Source organism: Leuresthes tenuis, unplaced genomic scaffold (assembly GCF_036924035.1).
Source record: "Leuresthes tenuis unplaced genomic scaffold, fLeuTen1.0.hap1 SCAF_24, whole genome shotgun sequence".
In the NCBI taxonomy this organism is placed as follows: Eukaryota; Metazoa; Chordata; class Actinopteri; order Atheriniformes; family Atherinopsidae; genus Leuresthes; species Leuresthes tenuis.
The window spans coordinates 7643956-7666782 of NW_027325378.1; the positions used below are offsets into that span (position 1 = coordinate 7643956).

At 39.1% G+C, this 22827-nt stretch overlaps 2 protein-coding genes across 2 annotated transcripts in view; one reads left to right on the top strand and one right to left on the bottom strand.

The window, feature by feature from the left end:
- The window catches only part of rnf152 (ring finger protein 152), a 56127-nt gene extending 37985 nt beyond the window's left edge, over positions 1–18142 (bottom strand). Inside the window, exon 1 of the mRNA XM_072378779.1 lies at positions 17839–18142. The gene's annotated coding sequence lies outside the window, so the exon portion shown is untranslated. The remainder of the gene's footprint in view (positions 1–17838) is intronic.
- LOC140284586 (E3 ubiquitin-protein ligase RNF31-like) overlaps positions 1–22827 on the top strand; it is a 423699-nt gene that overhangs the window by 295428 nt on the left and 105444 nt on the right. The gene's annotated exons all lie outside the window — the stretch shown is intronic.

The following is a 22827-nucleotide window of genomic DNA, read 5'->3' on the forward strand; positions in this document are numbered from 1 at the left end:
GCCAAGCGTATAAATCTGGCAGCAAGGACAGACTAACTGGTAGCGCAGTGAGCGGTGGTAAATCAAGAGACGGTGCGTCTTTATTATGGTGTAAATGGATGAAGCACAAAAAGATCTGACTCTAAATATGAAGCGGTGAAATAAAGAGAAGACAGGGAGGAGGAAGAGTATGCTGGCTCTGAGGTGCAAAACTCTACAACAGAACCAAAATACAGTCTCTTAGAAAAACACCAGTCTTATAGAAAAAAATATATGAAAAATAACACTTCAGAAAGAGCACAAAACGCAAAAATAAGCTGCTTTAAAAAAAAAAAAAAAACAGCCACGCATATTTTGGAAAATACGTCAAAACTAAATTGCAGAAAATAAAACATCAAATCAAAAGATAACAGAAAGCAGATTTCAGAAAATATGTTGATATTTTCAAGGACAATAACATCAAAACAGAAAAATGTGTTTTCTGTGGTTTAGATGTTTCACTCTGTCCAAACAACCAGTCAAACAATGATTAAAACCTAAAAAACCTGAGAAATTATTCCAAAATTGGGGAAAATCAACATCCAGAAATCCTTGACAACCAATTTCATACCGGATCATTCAATTAATCTAATAAGAATTAACTTTATTAACATGCACAAAAGCAGTATTTTTGACCAAACAGTAGCCTGGTTTGACCTGGTGCACATTGGGGGAATGGATTTGGCAAAGATGGAAAAGATGAAGCTCACCAGTTGGTTCCGGTCTGAGAAAGCAAATCATAAACTCATATGACTTCCCTGAAATGATTCCAGCTGTGAAAGTTGAATCCTGAAGAGGAACTTCCTCCATTTTCCTCTTGTAGATGTCCACCACAGCTGTTGTTGTTTATTCTTCCATTTTGATGTTTGTTTCAAATTAAAACAACTACTTCTTCTATTGAATTACAGCCACTGGGAGCATGGCTTTTACCCTCAGCTTGAAATCAGTCAATGGAAACATATTTTATACACATTTTTTTTCTGGGTTTTCACTTCTAATTTGCTAGGGTTCCAGAGACATTTTACTATGTAAAATTAGTTCTCATAAAATGATTAGTTAACATTCAGCGTTCTGCCCCACCCAAACCATGCAGCCTCTATGACCTTGTAAGTCCCTCCCACTGCAGAGCCTCTCTGTGATTCGCCCACATAAACCACCAAAATACTGTAAAAACGGTTGTTTTTTTGGATTTGCATTTCAGTAATTTTACTGTTTGTTCTGTCAACAATAAAAACAAAGTCAAGCCATTTTCAAAGTCTCATTAATTCCATTTTAACAGTTAAAGGGAAAACTACTTCATATTTCATTTTCAGTATTTTGATTTTAAAACGAAAATCGAATAAAACGCTTTCAGTTCTGTGTTGAATTACAGAGAAATGACAGACGAAACATGAGAGAAAACACTTTTGTTCTCAAGTCCGAAACTTTAGACATTTCCACTGTTAAACTAGGCATTGTTATCATATAAATGTAGTTTAGTCATTAAGCAGACGCTTTACTCAAAGCGTCAGGGACCAGGCCTGAAACAAGTTTACAAATAACTCGATCACCAAAAATCCTCGAGGCAAATAGTTTGGTTCAATTTGTCATTAAATTCACACAAATACGTTCTGCTCAGTGCTCATCCTGTTTAACACGGACAGGTTTTACTGTCACGCAGCATGCGTACGTGCTGCGTACGTGGCGAGCTTGATTTGACAGCGCAAAGGAGAAAAATGGAGAGAACAATGAAGAGCAAATTCAGAGAGAAGCATTATTTTTGCTTTTGTGCAAAGGACAAAAGTCAAACATCAGTCCATTTTAATTATTTTAACTTGGGACTGAAGAGATGGACTGAGACTTCATGCTGTTTCTTGACTATGGTTCAAATAAAAACATCTTCTTCACAGCTTTCCTTGATCATTGATCTTCCTCTTCACTGCAGCTCATTGCCATTGTGCACCAAAGAAAAGATAAAACATAAAATCAATCTCAATGACAGCAGGTGTATGTTGCGACTCCTCTGCTTTACAGACGAAACGCAGCATGTTTTTCCACAGAACGCACCTGTACGAGCTCCACAACATTCAAAAGACAAGACCAATCGAAACAAAGACTTCCTTTCCGAAGATAATGACTTGAACATTTCTCAAACGCTGAAAGCAAGATTTTACAACCCAAACAGACTTTTGAATTACATTTTAAAACTTAAAACTGAAAGGAAATTTGAAGCAAATGAACATACGGACAAAAAGGTGTTGTTTCTGTTTCAGAGCGTCTGTAAAAGTCATCACATGCTGCTGCCGAGGAAGAGCAGCTGTCACTGATTGTGTGGTGTCTCTGTGATAAATAATGAAGGCATGTGCAAGCTGGCGAGGCGACGCAGACAGCCCCAGATGTTGAAATAAAAGAGAAGTGGGTCAGGCGTCAAGCTGATGCCAAGCACACGGCAACATGTTTAGCAAGCTGAGCATTCGGGATTAATTTGCCCAGGACTGGTCACGTGGCCTCACGCCCACCTGAGGTTGGCGGTGTATAATTCAGAGCCTGATGAGCCCTTCGGCTGCCGTTCATCACAGGTCAAGAGGTGACGTGTGGAGTTGTGTCACCCAAGTTGCCAGGTGAACAACGCTCGGGGGCGTACATCACTCATCACACGGGGGAGGGTCGTGTGCTGCGGACCTTCACAGCTCACCCATGAGACACATCACACATCCATCACTCTTCACACCTTCTTGAGACGTGCGTCCCAACCTCAGAGCCAGCACGGCATCATCATGCAAATCCACACACGCCTTTAATTGTAAATGGACCATTAACACAGAACTTTTCATCAACTGCATCTGGATCATTTGACTTGAACAATCAGAGCAACGTCTTTGATCATCTAAAAATTTTATAAAACATTTATTCATGCCTTAACCATAAAAAGCCTCAGCGTGCAAGAAAAATCATAGATGATCTATGATTTTTCTTGCACGCCGAGGCTTTTTACACTACAAAGAAAGAAGGAAACGGGATGCTAAAGGTGCTCGATGAAGACAAAGACGAGCTCTTCAGACACTGCACTGTAAAAACTGAACAGTTATGGAGTAAAACGCAGTGCATTTTAGATGTAACGAGGGAAGAAAAGCAGGACCGTTTGCAGTTTATTCTTGAAATATTCTCAAATTTAAGGGATTTATTGGTAAGTGTCTTCATCACCTTAGTGTAGGGACTTTGAGATGGGCTAACAGACCCAAGATATGCACACATTTACTGGGCAAAAATTACCTATTTTCCAAGCAAAACAGACCATATAAATGTATAAAATTGTAACAACATTGTAAATTTCCCTTTCACTGCCTGGCAAAGGTCTATTTGCTCTCACATTTAAGGTTTCTTGCTCCCCAAGCCCTGCTGTGTTTGTTTGGTCAGCTCCAATGTCAAAGAACCTCTCCAGTAAGTTTTGGGTCAGCCCCGAGGCCACCTCCCTGTGGGACATGTCTGACCTCCCCTCAGAGATGTCCAGAAGGCATCTTGACCAAATGACCAAATCACATCAACTGGCTTCTTTCAATGGAAAGCAGTAAAGACTCCCTCTAAGCACAGACACCCTTAGGAGGAAGTTAATTTCAGCCACGCTGATTTAAATATTTTCCCACTTGTGAATAATCTTTCTCTCTGTAAAATGATGGACTCCAAATAGTTTGGAAATGGCCTTATAACCCTTCTCAGATTGATGGGCAGCAACAACTGCTTCTCTAAGATCATTGCTGATGTCTTTCCTCCTTGCCAACGTGTTAACACACACCTGAATGCTCCAGACCAGCAAACTGACAAAACTCCTGTTGGGTAGAGGTGCTCACACTTACTGATGATCAATTATTCAGTGCATTGATCAGCAGCACCAGGCTGCTACTTAATTCCTTAGAAAGCAGTAAGATTAGACTTGATTTTTCTCACACTGCTTCTGCATTTAGACATTTAGAAATATATTTAATGAAGAAGCACACAGTGTAATATGTCAGCTGCTGTTCATCTGAGATTGCATTTACGTCATTTTAATTCCTGATAAAGATCAGATGATGTTTATATTATGTCCTTATAAGTAATAAATCTTGGAATTATATTTTCACACAGTCATTATGGGAATAATTTTATTTGAGTTCAGTCTTAAGAGGAGACTCACACTTTATTGTACATAAGTGTCAGCTGCAGTGTCCACAGATTCCATCCAGCCCATATTCTGTCAGTGTCAGACCGAAACCAGCCCTGCATGTCCAACTTTTCCTTTTCCCCTCCACTGAACGGATTGCGGAGACAAGGTAAATGACTTCCCTGTGACAATAGACAAGGCATTAGCCTCCACCATTCGTCACCGTTTACAATCCATCCACCAAGCAGAAATAACAGCATCAATCATTAAAAGAGACACCCACAAAACAACTGGAACACCGGGGAGATGGTGATTGATTCAAATTGGATCCTTTTCAGGAATCTAATGCCAAAAACAAAAGCATTAAATAGCGTCATTAAGTTTAGATAGACAAGTCCGTATGTATGCACACAGGTCATTTTAGATTAGAGAGGCAAAACAAATCGAGTGTTAAGCAGCAAGAATGAGAAACACAACAGTATCTGATGATCACCTTCAAATCCTCAACACGAGGAGACTAAAAGCTATAACTGCCTTACATATACTGATGAGTGCAATTCTCTGAAAGCACCTCAATTTGTGGAGGTCTACCACAGAGAGTTACTTCTGTCATCTGCTCTCAATTGCCACTTTAAGCCTCATCTCTTCCTCTTCAGTTCTCTTTCGTTTTTTTTCCCCCCCATTCAGGGACGTCTGGAGGCCTTCGCCTATCGCACAGGGTCGACTCTGGCACCCAGAGGAGGTTTGTCCATTTAAGAAGATAAAGCGGTGCTTCAGAACACAGACGGAGAAACAGGACACAGAGGGATTCACTGGGATTTTATCGCTGACGGTAAGTTGCAAAGAGCAGCGCCCACTGGTCAAATGTAAAACTGTTTAAAGCAGCAAAATCATTGGGCTTTAATTCTTAATTGTGTCGTGGTGCTGCGTTGGTGGTCCGTGGTTTTGAGTCGTAGGTCGGGTTGGGCAGGAGGAGTCTGGGTTCCAGCTCTCCAGCTGTCACACCTGTTGTTCTTCAGGACCAGCTTGTGCTACTACATTGTGGTAATCAGGCCCCTTCAGGACTCTCCTCTGAGTAACAAATCCTCCCATGTTAATGTCCCTTCTCCTATGTTTGCTAGTGCTCTTTTGCTGGTTGAGAAATGGCTCACTCGCCTGAGTTTCCCACCAGTGTCCTTTGTTCAAGTCAGCTCCAGCTGAAGACACCTTGTGGATGACTTAGGTCTGCTATTCACCTACCTGCCCACCTTCCTACAAATCCATCACCCCTCGAAGTTACTTCATCGATGACAACTAGCAAATCCTCAACTTCCACAAACAACAATTCCTCTGGACTAAATCTTGGCTTATCTTTGGATACTCTTTTCTCCAGAGACTCTGATCCTGTGACCTGTGAAGTTTTTCAGAGCTTGTGTACAGTATACAGAGTTAGCATCGACTAGCGCACAGTGAAAGGTTTGCAGAGCATTTTAAATCTTAATGTGGAAGCGGTGGAAGCAGTAATAAGAGGTCTTACTGAAGAAAAAGAAACAGCACAAGTACAACTTCACATCTTACGCAATGAAAGTCGTCCATTGTGACTCAAATGCTTTTACATCCATACAATTTATCATGAAGAAAAGTCTTATTGTAGTAACAGATGGAGCTGAAGTTTATCGTTATCATTATTATAATTCTAATTGGCAAACTACCATTTTAATAATAATATATATATGTATGTCTGTCTGGCTTGATTTATGTTTAATTTGTAGGTTGTTTTCTTTGTTGATTGATTCAGAACTTCAGAAAACAATCATCACAATGTTTGCTTTGTCCAAACCAAAACAAAATGGAAGCAAGTTCATACATTTTTAACTGCGTTTCTGTTAAATGATGATTAAGGATCATTTCTTAGGAATTGGAGAACAAGGGAAATAGAGAGAGAGAGACGCAATATTTCATCAGCTCCAGACTTTCTTTATGTCAAAATATTATTTTCAAAAAGTAATTAATAACTAAAGTTGTCAGATAAATGAAACAAGGTAAAAAAAAAAGATGATTTAGTTCATTTTCCATGCTCATTTTCTTCTGTTCAGGGTCTCAGGTGGGCTGGAGGCTGAAGAAGCTCAGTTTTGTCCCCTGAAATATGTTGGATGTATTGAAGGAATTATGGCAAAGCACAGGCAGTCTAGGGCTTTAAAGCTGTTATTCTTGGGATTACGACCCCAGTCAGCTTGAGTTTATTCAGTATTGCAAATAGATGGAAGAATGCTCACTAATAGAGCCTGAAACTAGTTTTCACAGAGTTGAAATTAAACAAGCTTGAATAAAACATTTTGCTTAAGGTTTTTGTTGGTGACTGCAAGAGAAAACACTGGTTTGGATTTGGTCCATTAAAGCCAGCTAAAACTCAACACAGTCCCCTATTTGGATATCAGATGTTTAATAGGCGCTGCAGGTTGAAATTAAGTGAACAAGAAGTTCTTTTTATGGTTGTCATATCTGTCTGAACAAGCGTCTCAGTGCTTCCTGTCACTTCCTCTTTTGGTTTGCGGGGCATGAGCTAGACTAAACCACTTCCTCCTCTCGGATCTTATCTTTTGAGAAACTCCTGTTGCAGGTGGAGAATTGTGAAATCCTTAACACATGAGAAGACAGAAGGAAGAGCTTGCAGCTAAAGCAACATGGTGACCTTGACGTGGCTCCACTCAGATTAAAGTGTTTTTTTCTATCTTTTTACTCTCCTCTGAAAACTCCTTAACATTTAGCAAATGCAGTACACGCAAAAATCCACCAGCAGAGACAAGAAAAATGTGCAAGTACATGACAAAAACAAGAAGATATCTGCCTCAGGTCCGGATGGAGAGTAAAAAACTCAATCAACATGGAAAAAAATTTGACACAAATTACCCCAGATCCTGTAAAGGCCTCTTTCTCCCAACAGATGGGAACCAATTAGCCAGCTGACTCCCAGAAAACACTTGGGCAGCCGTGTGGAGCCAAGATGCAAATGAAGCACTGGGGAAGGTAGAAGCGGACCTGCCAACGTCCTGGGAGAGGAGAAATTAATGAAGGAGACAGTGCAGGTGCACTTCGGGAAAACGGAAAGAGAATAAAGTGGGAAATGATGTATGGAGGGCACGCAGAGTTGGACTGAGGATCCCAGAAAGGTCAAAGAAACAACGAGGAGGGGGTAAAACTATCTGTAGATGGAGAACATGGCCCTACCCGAGTCAAACACCAACATATTCAGTATGATACCACAATTAAATTGGAGTTCTTATTAAAAGCTCTCATAGCATGCTTTTCCATGTTTTCTGGCTCATCTGCTGTGATAAAAGGATGTTTAGCACCTTAAACGTCCACATTGAAGTGGAAGTTAGTCTGAGATTAAGAGGAAGAGGCTGGACAACCTTATAAATGTAAACAGCTTACTAAATGTTACATTTCAGACATGTTGCCCTAATCAAAATGCCAGGTTTTTGAGCTGGTAGCAACGCCAGGCGCCCCAATATGCACTCAAATATAGAAAAGAGATTCTTTCATATTTCTTCTTTAAATAAACGTCTCTTTTAACTAAACCATCAGTCTACAAACTGTGGCATAGCCTCTGTATTTTCATCCTCTCTGGATGTATATTACTTTAGTCCAAATCTAAATATTTTAACAGTTATTGGATGGATTGGCATAAAATATGGTAGATTATAATTTAGATTTACATCACGACGAAAAAATGTGTTTAATGGATTTATGTTCTAAATAGTATGAGTATTCTTTTAAACCAAACAATCAAACAGTTATAATTTGTATATTCTTAGACTTCTTCTCGTCTTAGATTAAACCCTTTTCTAATGCATGTGCAATGAAGAATAAATTTGTGTGCCTGTTGAATGAATATAAATGTCCTTAGTGGACTGATTTATTTGCCTTTAGGCTAATTCCACCACCAGGTCAAGGTTCTCATTTGCCCAATGAGATATCTCAGCATTTCCTCAATGTCTCCTCAGTCAGGTAGAGATATTAAAATTTCCCAGACTATAATTCCCTTTGGCATTGGTGACCCACTTTCTTTTAGTACTATCATAAGATTGACATTTTCAGGTTTTAGGCAAATGTCTCAACAGCTATTTCTTGAATTATAATGAACTTTTGTTATACTCGCCTTACATTAGGATATATCAATCTGTTCTACATAAAAATAAAACATGAAATTGGGTAAAAGAAGATTTTGCATCCAAAAAAAACCTTAATTTATAAGTCTTGCAACTTTCTTTTACAAGAAACTCTCACTAAAGGGTAACAGAAAGAGAAAAACAGGTGGAATAAGATGCCAGGAGGAGTTAATCTCTATAAGACTACTTCAAAGCTGGGAACACATCTCTTAAGCAAACTCAGACACAATGTTTACCTTCATTGTCTCTGACTGTTCACACAAGGCCGGCAGGCACCTCTGAGATAAAGTCAAGTAAATATTGGTAAGTGTCGGTGATATAAGGACAAAAATCCCTCCTCAGATTTAGTCGCACTGGTGCAGAAGCCTATAGGTCTGCATAATCCGGAGCTCTTCTGAGAGCTGCAGAGCAGGGATGTCACACTGTTCCTTAAAAATGTGTTTCTCTGCTTTCATGGTAAGAGAAAAGTAATAAAGCAAATAAAAATTTTACAGGTTCATTTCACAAAATATTAAGCATCCAACTACAGCAAAGAAATAATGTTTCTGTCTCATTTTCCACCCTTCCATCCATTACCTCTTGAATAATGTCACCCTGCAACATGTTGTAGCATTACATCTATACAAAATACTGATTTTCTACCAGAACTATCAGCATTAATGCAAGGCTATGGTACAGTAATTCTATTACTTTTTCTGGCTCCAAATATTGTTCCAACAAAGCTGAAAGAAGACGTAATAATAGCAACATATGTTACAGCATTAAGACGTTAAGTAACCAGAGGTGTGGAAATGTCTTAATGAGATGCATCTTGATGTAAGTGTGAACAGTTCTGCATCAATGCTGTGAGGACATAATCGAGAGTTTGCCTAAACAAAACTACTGTTTCTGACAGTTGCAAAGTTACTGTAGTAGGTTTAAAGGCCTTCAGCAGCCGTAAGAATGCCAAAGATTAAGAAAAAGTTGTCGCATTAAATGGGTGTAAACACCAAAGAAAAGGATGCTGTTATAAGTAGCACAGGTGTTATGCTAACGTTAGTGATGAATAGCATTGTGTTTAGAAAGCACACATCTGGACATTTTATGACCATACTGGAAAGCACAAAATTAGTCTTAAAAATGCCTTTTGAAAACAGAATACTTTGGTTTTACGACTAATACGAGGAAACATGTTAGTTCTTTTCACCCTGACCCGACATCTCCAACTTCAAAGAACACGGCCATCCCGACTAACCAGTCAAACATTCATAAATTATCTTTGTACTCCAGCTCTGAAAGATTTGGTGAGAATCAACAAATCTGTAGAGACCTTCATCACGAAGGAGATGTGAAGTTATTCAGCTGGAGGATTTCACCCGATGCTGAAGACCTTAGAGCTGCAGAACCAAACCAAAGTTCTTGTTAAAGACACTTGGAGTAAAGCTTCTCCACATTTGTGTCCAGAGATTTACCCAGATTTTTCTTAGTAGCCTGTCCTCTAAGGGATACACTCCCTTTGTAATAAAGCGTGACATGAGTGGTATTTAGTTGACCCATACATGACCCAGTAGTATTTGCACGTTGTGCCACATCTTCTGCTGCTGTGAAACTGTGAAAGAACAGGTCATTTCTATGTCCTGCACCACATTCCCATTACATGTGATTTGTGCACGTCAGTGGTGACTGACTAGTACGTAATAAACAATATGAACTGAGGTGGGTCACTCAGACTAATGAAAAGATGGAGCCTTTTATATGAAAGACAGTGGTCTGATTTTTGAAAGCACTAAAAGGAAAAAGGGAATTCAGGCTCATCTGACAGAATTGATCAGCAAAATTAACATGCAGAACATCTTTCCATGCGTTGAATTGTTCACAGATTATGTAAACCCCTCATTTGTGTTGAAGGTTATAAGGTCGCTGATGCTTTTCTGAGTGACTATAAGCCAGTAGCAGAGCTCCTTATTCCTTCTCTTTTTTCCCCAAACTCAAAGTCATACAAGGACGCTGCCGTAAAAAGCCAAAGAGAGAAGCAGAGGGTCTACACCTCTGACTGCCAGGACAGGAGATTCTGAGTACATCGACTCGTGGCACCTACCAGAGTAGTACCAAAGTGCACTTTTTATACCGTACATTTTTGCACACGACACTACACAACAACAGCAAGAATGTCAGCCACAACCCACCCATGAAGCAGCGGCAAACTTGAGCAGTGAGGAGCCAGAGATGACGAAACCTTGCTTAAAAAAAGAGCTAGTGACTTACGAAGTTGTTAAATTTAAGGGAAAACAAATAATCCTGTTGATAAATGACAGATTTGTGAGAACGAAGTCGCCACTTGAATTCGATCAAGTGAATTATCTGTGGTTGCTTCAATAGGTGAATTCCAGGTCAAAAATGACGCCAGCGGACCACCTGAATACACTGAAAGAGCAGGGGGGGTTTTTCTATCAAAAAGGGAGTTTAAAACATCCTATTGATACACTGACTGACCACCACAGAGTCCAGACCTGAACCCTATTGAGACTCTTTGGGATGTGCTGGATAAGACTACCAACTCTCACATCATCAATACAAGATCTTGTTGAAAAACCAATGCAACTACGGCAACCTTAAAGAAAACACAGAAAATGTAGGCTAAAGGCTGTCCAACAAAATGAGTTATTCATTAATATATGTGACTGTTTTTGGCCAGACAATAAGTATGTGTCCCTATGCAAACACATTAATGTCTTCAAAATGTTCATACTGTCTCAGAACCAGCAATCATAAGGGTTAGATTTTAGATTTGTACATTATCCTTCCATACACATGGATGTATTTAAACATTTTTATATGAGTCAAGTTCCTTGTCATGTTTCAACACGTTGAGCCAATTAAACTAAGTGATGCAGTAGAGATTCCAGATGTTTTTTCTTTCTCTTTTGCTTAAAACAAAGACGGCAGTGTGTCTGTGAAATTTCTCAGCAGCTTGTATTTTACTGCAGGTCTAAATCTGTGAGCTTTAACAGAGCATATACTGTTTTTGTTTAGTTTATTCAATCGAGAATGGTGCCATTTGGACCTCTTAGTTTTGAACGGTATATTTAAATCCATCACGTTTCACTTTAAGTGCAAACAGGTTTGTTTTGACTGCCAATTCCTCAATTACAGCCAATCTCGTCATTAATCTATGAACTTAACTGTAGAGTCATATGATTGTTGTTTAGAGAAATCGTTTTTAATCATCCAGTATTATATAAGCAACAGGGGAAAAAATGCAGGAATGTAAACCTCATTTAACTCTTAGTAAGAGTCGTGTAAGATTTTTTTTCTTGAATCACAGAACTGATTGAACTCTCCTGCACTCAGTGGGTCACCTGTTCTGTAACATCTAGATGTTTTGAGCTTAGTAGTATGATCTCCCAGTGAGTCACCAACACCCACCCATGTTCCATTTTTGTTTTTGACAAACATCTTTTATCAAATAACAGTGGGAAATAAACATTTGGAAGACACTATTAAGTTGTCAGTGCCGTGAAAACTGGTGAGTGTTGAATCCACAGTTCACAACAAGCTAACGATAAAAGCACAACAGCAGCATCTAGGTTGATAACTTCAAATGAAGATAGACAGACGCACTCAGAGCCTTTTCTGCATTTTCTTGGCTCCGGTGCCTAACTAAGGATCTTTTTTTTCTAGTTTTGACAGCCAAAGTAATTGGTACAGCTCCAAAAAAACTACCTACTCTTTGCTTGTCCAAAGCAAGTTTGTGAACCAAAATTTTCCCCATAGGAATCGATGTGAAATGGATGATTGCCTATTTACTTTTACTTTTACAACAGCACTTTGCACACAAGTTCATACACAAAACCTATGAAAATCATTAAATTGAACACAAAAAAAGATAAACGCGATACGTACCAACTGAATAAAGAATAACATTTTAAATAAGAGAGACAATTTCTTTACTTTTCATTATGCTTACTAACCAATGGTGGCTTATGGAATGATGAAAGTAGAAGAGATAATACACAACACAAGAAATATCGTCAAAATCAAAGAGCAAGGAGCAAGGGCTGCCGAGCATTTTTTTATAAAGCATCTATGGATCTTGCTCAAACCACTGTGTATCAATCAAGTTTGCTAGCACTCAAAAACACCAAATGCTATACTAGCCTGATGATATTAGGACGATCAGAAACACTGTGATCTGTGAAGATAAACGGTCTCTCTGCACTATGGTCCTCAGAATACACCAGACAGATGTTTGCAAATATACTGGGAAAAGACATTTAAAATGTTTAAATTACGCAGCTCTGTATTTGTGAAAAATCAAACCACTTCTTAGCTAGTTCTTTATAGAATAAACTTAGAACTGGATCTAATACCAGTCCTGAACCAACACTGGAACTGATTTGGTCAAAAAGGGGTAATGATGACAATTTCTGCTCTATATAAATTTTCAACTTGAAGCACTCACAGCCTCACAAAAAAAATAGTCCACAACTCACTGATTTCAATTTAAGTAATTGGATTTTATTGGATTATGATTACAATGAATTGGATTCTAATTAGCTTGAACTGGACTGTATCAATGAAGTGCCTTGAGATGATGTTTGTTGTCATTTGGTGCTATATAAATAAATTAAACTGAGTTGAAAAAACATGCTTGACGTAGCAATTTTTCCACTTGTTTAAACCATTTGAAGCTCAAAAACCTACAGTTAAATACATTCAGGCTATGAATGCACAGAAAGAGGAGATAATAATGGAAAAGTAAGCAAAGAACTCAAATAAGCATTGTTGGAGTCATTGCAGTTACACTCCATATGACAGGAAGTGGAAACATTACGTATGTTTTTAGCCAAAGGAAGTCTTTAAGCAACTAGTTAAAAAAGCTTGACCCAAGAAGACGCCATTACTTACAGAAAATACTGTCTGAGATAAGTAGTTTATTAGTTATTGGGTCATTAGTTATTTAGGTTGTGTGTTCAGTCAGAGCCAAGAACAAAGACCTCCTGTGTTTTCAGTCTTTGTGCTGCAAAATATCTATTTTGGGATTGTTAAAGTATTATTTGATTAAATTATTGTTTAACTTTAGTGTGAAGCTGTTATGTTATACTTTTAGTTAGGGGGAAAAAAATGACCAAACCTGCTTTTGCACTTATATTCAACACATGCCGTGTCACTACTATTGCACTAAATGCTGTTGCACACTTCAAATTAGTTAGTCTAGAATCAATTAAAACAGCTCATTGGAAATTGAGGATGTTTGCACTGATAAATGCTGCTGTCTGCAAGCTGTAATCACCAGTAAAAATAGTTTTTTTTTTCTGCATCATCCTAATTATTGCAGATTTCCCTGAAATACTGTGGTATGATTTTGAGGCTATATCGCCTACTCCTTCTGTAGAGGACCAATTAGGCACAGCAGTAGCACAGCTAATCCTAACACACCTGCTGAGACATCAACATGAATGTCTGGATGAACAACAACAATGTCGCACAGATAATGAAGTCTTTTTCCAAACACAGCACACAGGTCGGTGAGATCAAAGATAATTACACCATCTATTGCTCGATTCATTACGAAATATTTACGACCTTACAGTGTGGTTGACAGATTTGGTAAAAGACAACAACTACACTGTATCTAACCAATTTATATGTGCCAGACTTGTGTATTAAAGTAAAGAATTAAGTCAAAGAAGAAGTGTTGTGAAGATGTGAAGAACAATAGTTGTGCCTGATATTTTTCTAAATGTATCTATCTGAGCGTAGCTAACTGAGGGCACATTAATAGAAATACATTTTTCTTACCAACAATAAAAAAAAAGGATCATTTAAGAGCTCTATTAGGCGGCATTAAACTGAACTAAATCGTTACATTTAAATATGTCTAATCCCTGAATCACATTCTATTCCTTGTATATAGAAACCTATAAAATCGTCCTATATGGGAGAAACACTCCTATGTATGACCCATTTAGAGCCATACATAGGGGTGTGTGTCAAATACCGCTAGAACTAACATACTATAACAGCGTATCAGTTACACTGAAAAGTAACTGATACACTGAGCATGTTCTAGTCTTAAAATGATAGATATTTAGTTCAACCTTTTATTATCTTTACAACAAATGCTTTAATCGAGTCACAACAATGACTCCAAATCAAATGAAGGATTCAGGTAAAAGAGATCCTCCTCCTCCTCATCTTTAAGGCCTTTGAACAGAACAGCTCCAAAATACTTTGAACTAATAATGCCTCGTATCCCTGCTAAATCCCTCAGGTCTTATGATTGAGACAGATCTCCTCTGAGAGTCAGGGCAGAAAATTTTAAACATATTAGGAGCAGAACTGTCGTAAAAGGTTGTAAATGCTGTGATTGGCCCTTCTGCCCCCATGTAGCGTGCAGTGACTGAGCTGGTTTTGACATCTTGACTTATTTTTTATGACATCAACATGTATATATTATCTTTTGTTTAGTGCATGTGTTGTGTTTTTTGTTGATGGCCTGAGCTGCAGCCAATATTGGTCGGGACGATCTTGGAAAAGAGCTTTTGAATCTCAAGAGTTTTCATATCCTGGTTAAATAAGATTAAAATAATAATGTGTCGCTCAATGGGTTGTTTTCTTGTTTTGTTACAGAATTCGATGTCTGATATGGAGGCATAACTGAACATTTATTATACAGAACAAAAACAAATAATCATGACTACTTTGGTCAATCTTGAGAACCTGATTATTTAGCAGAATTAATTGCTGACTTTGGAAACATCATGCTCTTTCTTTCTCATCTTTAAAAAAAAAAAGCTGCATCATCTTGAAACAAAAAGCAGAACTTATCTGAACTATGTTGCTTTCATAATTGTTGGACGCCATCCACAGTTCAAATTTAAATTTAAATTGCAATTGCACATCCTTAATAGAGAAACATTTTCACGGAATTAAACTAAAACCTTTAGGACCAGCTGGTGGAAGCCGGACCAAGGTCCCTGATTTCCTCTAACTTCAAAGATTTGTTTGGGAGTATGAGTGAAGTACATCAATGCCCTCACTGGCTTTAATTTAATATATAAATGGCGGCAGTTTGGGTCATATGGCTCCTACTTCTACCCATGAACTTTTGTTGCATGTCAAACTTCTCTCGATCCATTTGTTTCCTATCTGCCTCTTCATCATTGAATGTCCTTTGCAGAGCAAAATGAGAAAGGCTTTTAACCACAGATTTTGAATTTCAAAATGCCTCACCACATCCCATTAAAAGGCCTCATGTGGAACATTTGATTGAAATCATACCGAATCTGGGACTATAACACAGCAAACAAAATGTCGGAGACCTGGGAATGATTGGAGCCCAAAAACAGAGTTTCTCTGTGCTCTGGTTGGTTGACCTGGGAGTGACCACAATCTTTAAATAACAATGACCTGCTGATTGTCATCTCCACAGTGAGACATAAAGAAATCCAGGGAACTTTCTTTTTTTTTTTTAAACACACAAAGAGGAACATGCTCACAAAGCAGTAAAGGTTTATAGCTTGTAGAACAAGGACTCAAACTGACACAAACCCTCATTTGAACACACTAATCCTGCAGGCAATTACGCTGACTGAGAAATAAGTGCAAGTCGACACATCTTAAATGTTGGATGGAGTCGTGCAGCAATAAAAAAACTGAGAGGGGATAACAAGGTTTTTCAAATTTAAACAGGAAGAAGACCTAACCAAGGGTGCGGCAGTCACTGGGTGAGACTTCAACATAAATTTACATTACTGGAAAACTTTAGTGAGTACTCTTTTTATCTTCAAACATCTGCAATAGAAGGTACATAGACGGCCTGTGGCACAACTGCAATGATTACCGGCATCTAAAAACACAGTGAAGAGAGAGCCACCTACATATACATAAAGCACAGATCAAAAGTCCTGATCCAGCCATTAGTTTAGATTTCCCTCCAAGCAGCCAGACATTCTTATAATCTTTTAAAGTGATCTCTAGCAATAGTTCTCCAGGCTTTCTTTCAACGTTTTTCTTTGGACATTGGCTGCTTTTCCCCTCATTTTCAGTCCAGTCCAGAGGAATTTTGTGTTTATTAAGCCACTTAACACCGATCATTGATTCATTCAAGCAGAAAAAAGGCTCCTAACTCAAGGGATGAACCAGTGTTGTGTCGACACATAACAGACAACTTAGCAAAGAAGCCGTTTTAAATTGTATCTTTAGGCACTTTGTTACTAACAGCCTGTCACAAAGACACATCATTTGCTCCCATTTCTTTAGTTGCATCTATCAAAAACACCAAAGATAACACAGTTTGACAGACAGAAAATAGGATTTTTGCAGCAACAAGGTTATTCCCAAAGAGCTATTAGCTGAAACTTTTGCATATCTCAGCATGGTGTGCAGTGTGTCCTTAAAACATTTGAGGAAACTGGACAAGTGTCAGGCCTAAAAAAACTATCTACAGCAGATGAACAGTATCTGAAAGTGATGCCCTTAAGAAAGAGGAAAAAATTCCAGCAAAGACCTGACACAGGACCTGAGAGATGCATCTGGACCTTCAGCTGATCCATCTACTGTTGGCCCAAGCCTCATCAGAAATGGTCTCCATGGAAGGGTGGCTGTCAAGAAGCCATTCTTAAGGAAGGGAAACAGGGAGAAAAGGCTGAGCTATGCCAAATGACACAAGAAGTGGACTGAAAATCAGTGGCAACAGGTCTTATGGAGGGATGAATCCTCCCCAGAGCCCGGACCTCAACATTATTGAAGCAGTGTGGGATCATCTGACAGAGAACAGAACAAAAGGCAGCCGACATCCAAAGAAGAGCTTTGGGATGTCCTTCAAGAAGCCTGGAGAACTATTTCTGAAGACTCCTTAAAGAAATGACAGAAAGCTTGTCTGAGAGGGTTCAGACTGTGTGAAGAATAAAGGTGCACAAACCAAATATTGACTTGTTTTATCTTCCTTGTATCCTGTATTTTCCTTTATGTTTGGACATGTTTTAAAAAAATCGTTGCCAGTTTTTTCCTGTTTTTCTGTCAATATATGAAGGAATGAGGGGTGGTTCGAGATCTTTGCAGAGCACTGTATTTCAGTGTTTAGTCCACTTCAAATACAGAGGTGGTCGAAATCAATCTTACACTACAGAAACAGATCGTAATGGAAGAAAAATGGCAACAGTGTAGCTGACAGGTCTCAATGAACCACAACAAATTCCTGTTTATAAGAATGCAGAAGTAAGATAAAGCTCATCAGAACCAACAACAAAGTGATGACCGGTCATGACTTAGAAGGCACAACAATCAGATAACACATTAAAAGATTCATAATTCATTAAAAAAGCATCATTTAAGAGCTGTATTTTCTGAAAAATTGTATCTGATTTAAGTCAACATCCTGCATTTTGTGTCGTATAAATCATTAAACACAATGAACATGCAAAAGTGTGCAGACAAAGCCAAACAGAGATGCTGCTTCCACCTTTCACGGCAAAACAAAGAAATCCGCCCCTCGGAAATAACTTGTTTCTTCTATGTTCCTCAGTGGGAGTCAACGTAAAGACATGCCAACGCTATGGAGGAGCTCACCTTTTGCTGGTTCCTCTGTCTACCGTCTGTCAGCGGGTATGCGCTCTGCTCCGCGTTCAAACGGGGCAACAACAGCGGTTGTGAAATTGTTGGTGAGCGCTTCGGCTTGTTTGGTGGGCGGCGTGGCTCTTCACTGTTTTCCACCCATCGAAAACACAGCGAAGCCCTCCCACTCCTTCCACTCGCGCTGTACTCGCTCAGCCTCCTCCTGAGGGCGAATACGCCCTGTCACTGACAGCGGAGGGGAGAGAAATGATGTATAAAAATGCTTCACAGGCTGCAGACAAGACGTGAAACAGGCGGAGATGTGAGCAGCTCGAGCGGGCAGCCAGGACTCCTGCTGCACCGCTGCGCTCCGGTGGCTTTTGGTGGCTGTGATTGCACTGCAAAAAATGTCCATCCTGGCGGGGCTTTGTGGTCCTGCTCACAGTTTTTAAGTGGGAACAGGGGCGTGTATAGAAAGGAACAATTTGTCCTTTTACAAAATGCCATTCCTCTTAATATTTATTTTTGTTATATTGGGCCACTTAAATGCCAAAAATAGCCCAAAAACCTAGTTTTACCACTGATCCCCCAAGTATATTTATAGATCATGATACTGTTCCTCAGATTGGCCCTCTAAAATCCCCTAGGAGAGCCCCTAGGGATTAATACATTCCTTCTTTTCAAGCCAAAAGTCATCCATTTTGATAAACTTAAACACCTGTCTGCTTACCCAAGCGTCTGTCCTGAAACACAGCTGTCCTCTTGATTGCTTCAAGTGTCCCACATTTCTTCATTTTTGGCCAGTCACCCCTCTCATAACTTATTTTTGTTGATTAAATGCTCCACATGTCAACCAAATACATTTCCTGTTGCTAGAACACACATTTTCAATGCAACCTGTGGCCTACTTTTCTGTCTAAAGTCTTCAGTTTACCTTGCATGTGTTTTTGTGCTGAACACTCCTCTGGGTGCTCCAGTTTTACCTTCTAAGAAATCTGAATTACCCTCTGATCGGTATTGGAGCCCCTGCTGAGTGCTTTTAAACCCCCCCTGTGTATCTAGTGACAAAATATTGCACAGTGCCAATGACAATTTTCAGATCCTTTGTCCAGAATCTGGCTTTTTTACTCCTAGTCTTTTCGTGTGTTTTCTTAGCAGTTTGTTTCAGGTTATCATCCCAATTCTCTTCCTTGACTCTAGCCCTACTTTTTATAGGGGTATGGTCAGTCGGCCATCCAGATGGCGCCCAATGGCCCAACTGAAGGGCTGGACAACCACTACTCATTGATCCCCCAAAGGAAAGGAGCATCTTAACACTATAAAAAGGATGTGTTTGGGCCAAATTGAGATAGGATGGGCTGGAGTTGGATGATCCAACCGCCGACCTGCTGCAAGACATACTTGAAACTGTTGGTTGATCTAGGCCCTTTTATTTCAATCTTTGTTTCTTCAGGGCAGAGGATTTAACTCCTTGTTGTCCAGGCTTTAGCTTATTGACTTCTCCAACTTTCATTAACTTTGAAATAAAGTGTGATTAGATGAGTTGTTTGAATGACTTTTAGCAAACTCCCAGAAGACTTTCGTGCATCTTTTAGTGAGGAAAAGCTTCTGTGTAGCCAGGTATTAATGAACTGCTGCATGGATGTTTGTCCTTCTGTAAGATTCTCTCATCTCCACAGAGGAACTCATTGTTGGTTACCTGTCTGACCAAGTCCCTTTGCTCCTGATACAATCATAATGAAATGGAATTGGTATATAATTTGATTATTAAGAACCTGATTGATCTGGATTATAAATAATTGAATTGAATTGGATCCAAACAGTTTGATTTGATTGAAATGTATTGAATTGGACTTGTTTTGTCTGTAAAGTGCCCTGAAATTACTTTTTTTGTGTGTGTGTGTATGTGTGAAATGGCATTATATGAATAAACTGATTTGACCTGAATTTTATTGAAATCTTAAAAGATTCTTAAAAAGTTAGTCAGAACTGTAAAATGACAGCATGAGACATTCCTCTCTCTCGGGAAAAAAAACTCAATTAAAAAATTAATTCAAGCCTGAATGTTTTATAGACATTTTTTGCAGTGTATTTCTTCGTCAACCATATAGGGCAGCATAGACATTTATCAGAACAACATAAGGAAATCTATTCGTAGAAGAGGTTGATGTATGATATAAGAGGTTAGAGAAGAATATTGCAATATGCTCTCAAAGGAAATTAGTAGATAGTAGAAATAATGCTGTTAAAAAGTGTTACAGGAGTATTATAATCATCTTCTGCCAGTTGAGGAACCTTGATTTGCTTAGGAAATGCTGTCAGACTGAACACCAGGATTACATGTGGTGACTGGGGAGCAATTAAAAGCGGTCCCAATTACATTTCCTAAGTAAACAATGACAATATATGCAGAGAAGAGTGTGCACATAAATTAATGTGCTTTTGAGAGCTACCTGGGCAGCACATCTGAGTTCAGCAGCAGTGTAAGCAGTCTTTGAAATATTTGCTTTAATTATGGAAGATAATAAATTCGAATTTGTGATGCATCAAGCCTCTGAAAAGGCAGCCCACCCCAGGAGTCCATAAATGTCTGATACTGCTTCAGGCGACGGGACACTATGGGAAATCTTCCACCAAGAGTTAATGAAAATAGATAGGCCTCTGAAATGCTAATGTTGACTTTTGGTGCCTAAATCTGGCTGCAGCTCATGGGACTCCCCCGGTTCAAATACATCAAATGAATGCAGAACTTTTTTGAACTAATTGATCTGCAGAAAACAAAAGATTATGTCTTTGAGATAATTTGTGAAGAGGAATCAAAGAAAAGCCTTTTATTATGTTAAGAAGCTGCAAAGCTTCACTCTGTCTGCATATGAAGCATGCTCTCCATCCACATCCACACTCGTTTCATCCGCCCACGTGTAGCCGAGCCAATTGCTATTAAAGGAACCACATGCAATGCTCTGCCGGCTTGTCAGTACTGCCAGTCATCAGGCAGCATGACAATGATCTTACCATCACCAGCTGAATTTGCAGTTGGAGGACATGTTCCCTCCCCCTCGCCGTAAGCTAAATAAACTCACAGACAAGATGCAACCATCAGTCTTCATCTCACATGATCGATAACTCTGCAGCTGCTTATCCGACACACGTTTTTGTAACATGTGTTGTTGTGGTAACAAATCCAAATCACAGAACTGCCAAAATCAACTGAAAACCTCCTCTGAGGTAAACATGGATATCTTTCTGCTGGAAAACATCAGTTAACATCTTCAGTAGGGTTCGGACAAAGCTATTTGTTGTGTTATAAGATGGTGACTGTGGAAGATTTGCCAAGTCTAAACTTAGTTCTTGCCATGACTTGGTAAAACGGAGGGGCCTAACACCTCCAATCACATTTTTCTGTCTTTCGTGAGATCTCCAGGGCGCTTTAGGGCGGTTTCAGGCCAAGTGCAGAGTAGCTAGGAATTAGCACCTGCAAGTCTAAAGCCATTGCCTCAGTCAGAAATGGTGGATTGCCAACTCCAGAGGGGGAGATATGGCGATCTGTTCACGGAGTACCCTGCCTCCGACCTGTTGGAAGCTGGGATAGACTGCAGCACCCCGGCGACCCTGAACTGGATTAAGCTGGAACAGAAAATGGATGGATGGAAGTCTGAAGCTAATGGGTATTGAGTGTCTGCAATGAAACAGACCCTGTACCATCAAAGTTACCAGTCGATTATGTCCCAACCCTTGACTATGATCATGAGCCATGTCTAGCGACCAAAAGAGTGCGATATTTAAGACTTAAATGAGCTTCCTCTGTAGGGCATCTGGCTTTATCCACAGGGGAACCCTTAGGGGTTGGGTGAGGAATTTGGACACCCAGGATGGGTTTAAAGTAGACATGCTGCACCTACAACATAGAAGAGAGTCAGATGAGGTTTTTTGGATGCCTTGAATCAATAATTATGTGTTGCAAAAATGATGATATATCAAACACACTCATGTCTCACCAGCTCTGAAAGCAAGATACATGCATGTGAGTTAAATTTTCCAGCTGAAAAGTTCTGCATCATTGCCTAAATATTCCAGATCAGACTGAACATTAAAAGCAACTTTAGATCATTTTCACAGTTGTATTTTGTTGCAGTACAATTGCTCGCTGGATTATTGGTTATTTTTAAGACGGTTGTTTATTGAGTTGATCTAATGTTCTCCAAATACACTCAGAGAAGAATGATTAACAAGTTTATGGTTAATCAAATTTCAAACCATCAGTTCATCTGGTCCAGGACAGAAAAAAGTATTTTTATGGCGTTTTCAAACAAGTGGAAGAAATGGCGCTTGTTGTTTGTTTTGTTCTCTTTGATTGGTTTATGTGCACTGGATGGATTAAGGGTTATACAGAAAAAACTGGAAGAGTAATTGAAGACTGTTTTTCTCTGCCGAGGCCAATATGCCCCATCCTGCACAACTATACACCAAATTAAATGCGTTCTATATTTGTCTTTAATCTCCCAGACAACCAAGTTTTATAAAACTCATCTTAGAAGTTTTTTTATGTGAAACTGCAGACAGACAAATGGACAAACTAAATTCACTGAAGACATACCTCCCCCTTGAAGGAGCGAGTTGTGGCAAATTTGAGTGATTTATCATGATTTATAATGTGGGAAAATTCAGCATTTTACAATTCTAATCTAGAGCTGAAATACTTACATGTTTTGAATATTTGATATATTGAGTTTTGGACTGTTAGTTGGGCAAAACCAGTAAAAGACGTGAACAAAAAAATCTCTGTATTTAATCCAGCTTTCTTCAAACTTGTCCAGTATTGACATACTTTTCGAGTAATGAGGTTGGCTAGATTACAGCATTTTGCCCTGCTGGATTTACCTAATTTATCCAGCTGTTCAAACCTACAGCTACCATCTAGTTAGAAGAATGTCTCTGACTATTCTTGGGCTAAAATGTTAAAGAGAAGTAAACAGTTGCTGAACTGAGAAATGCTACTATTTT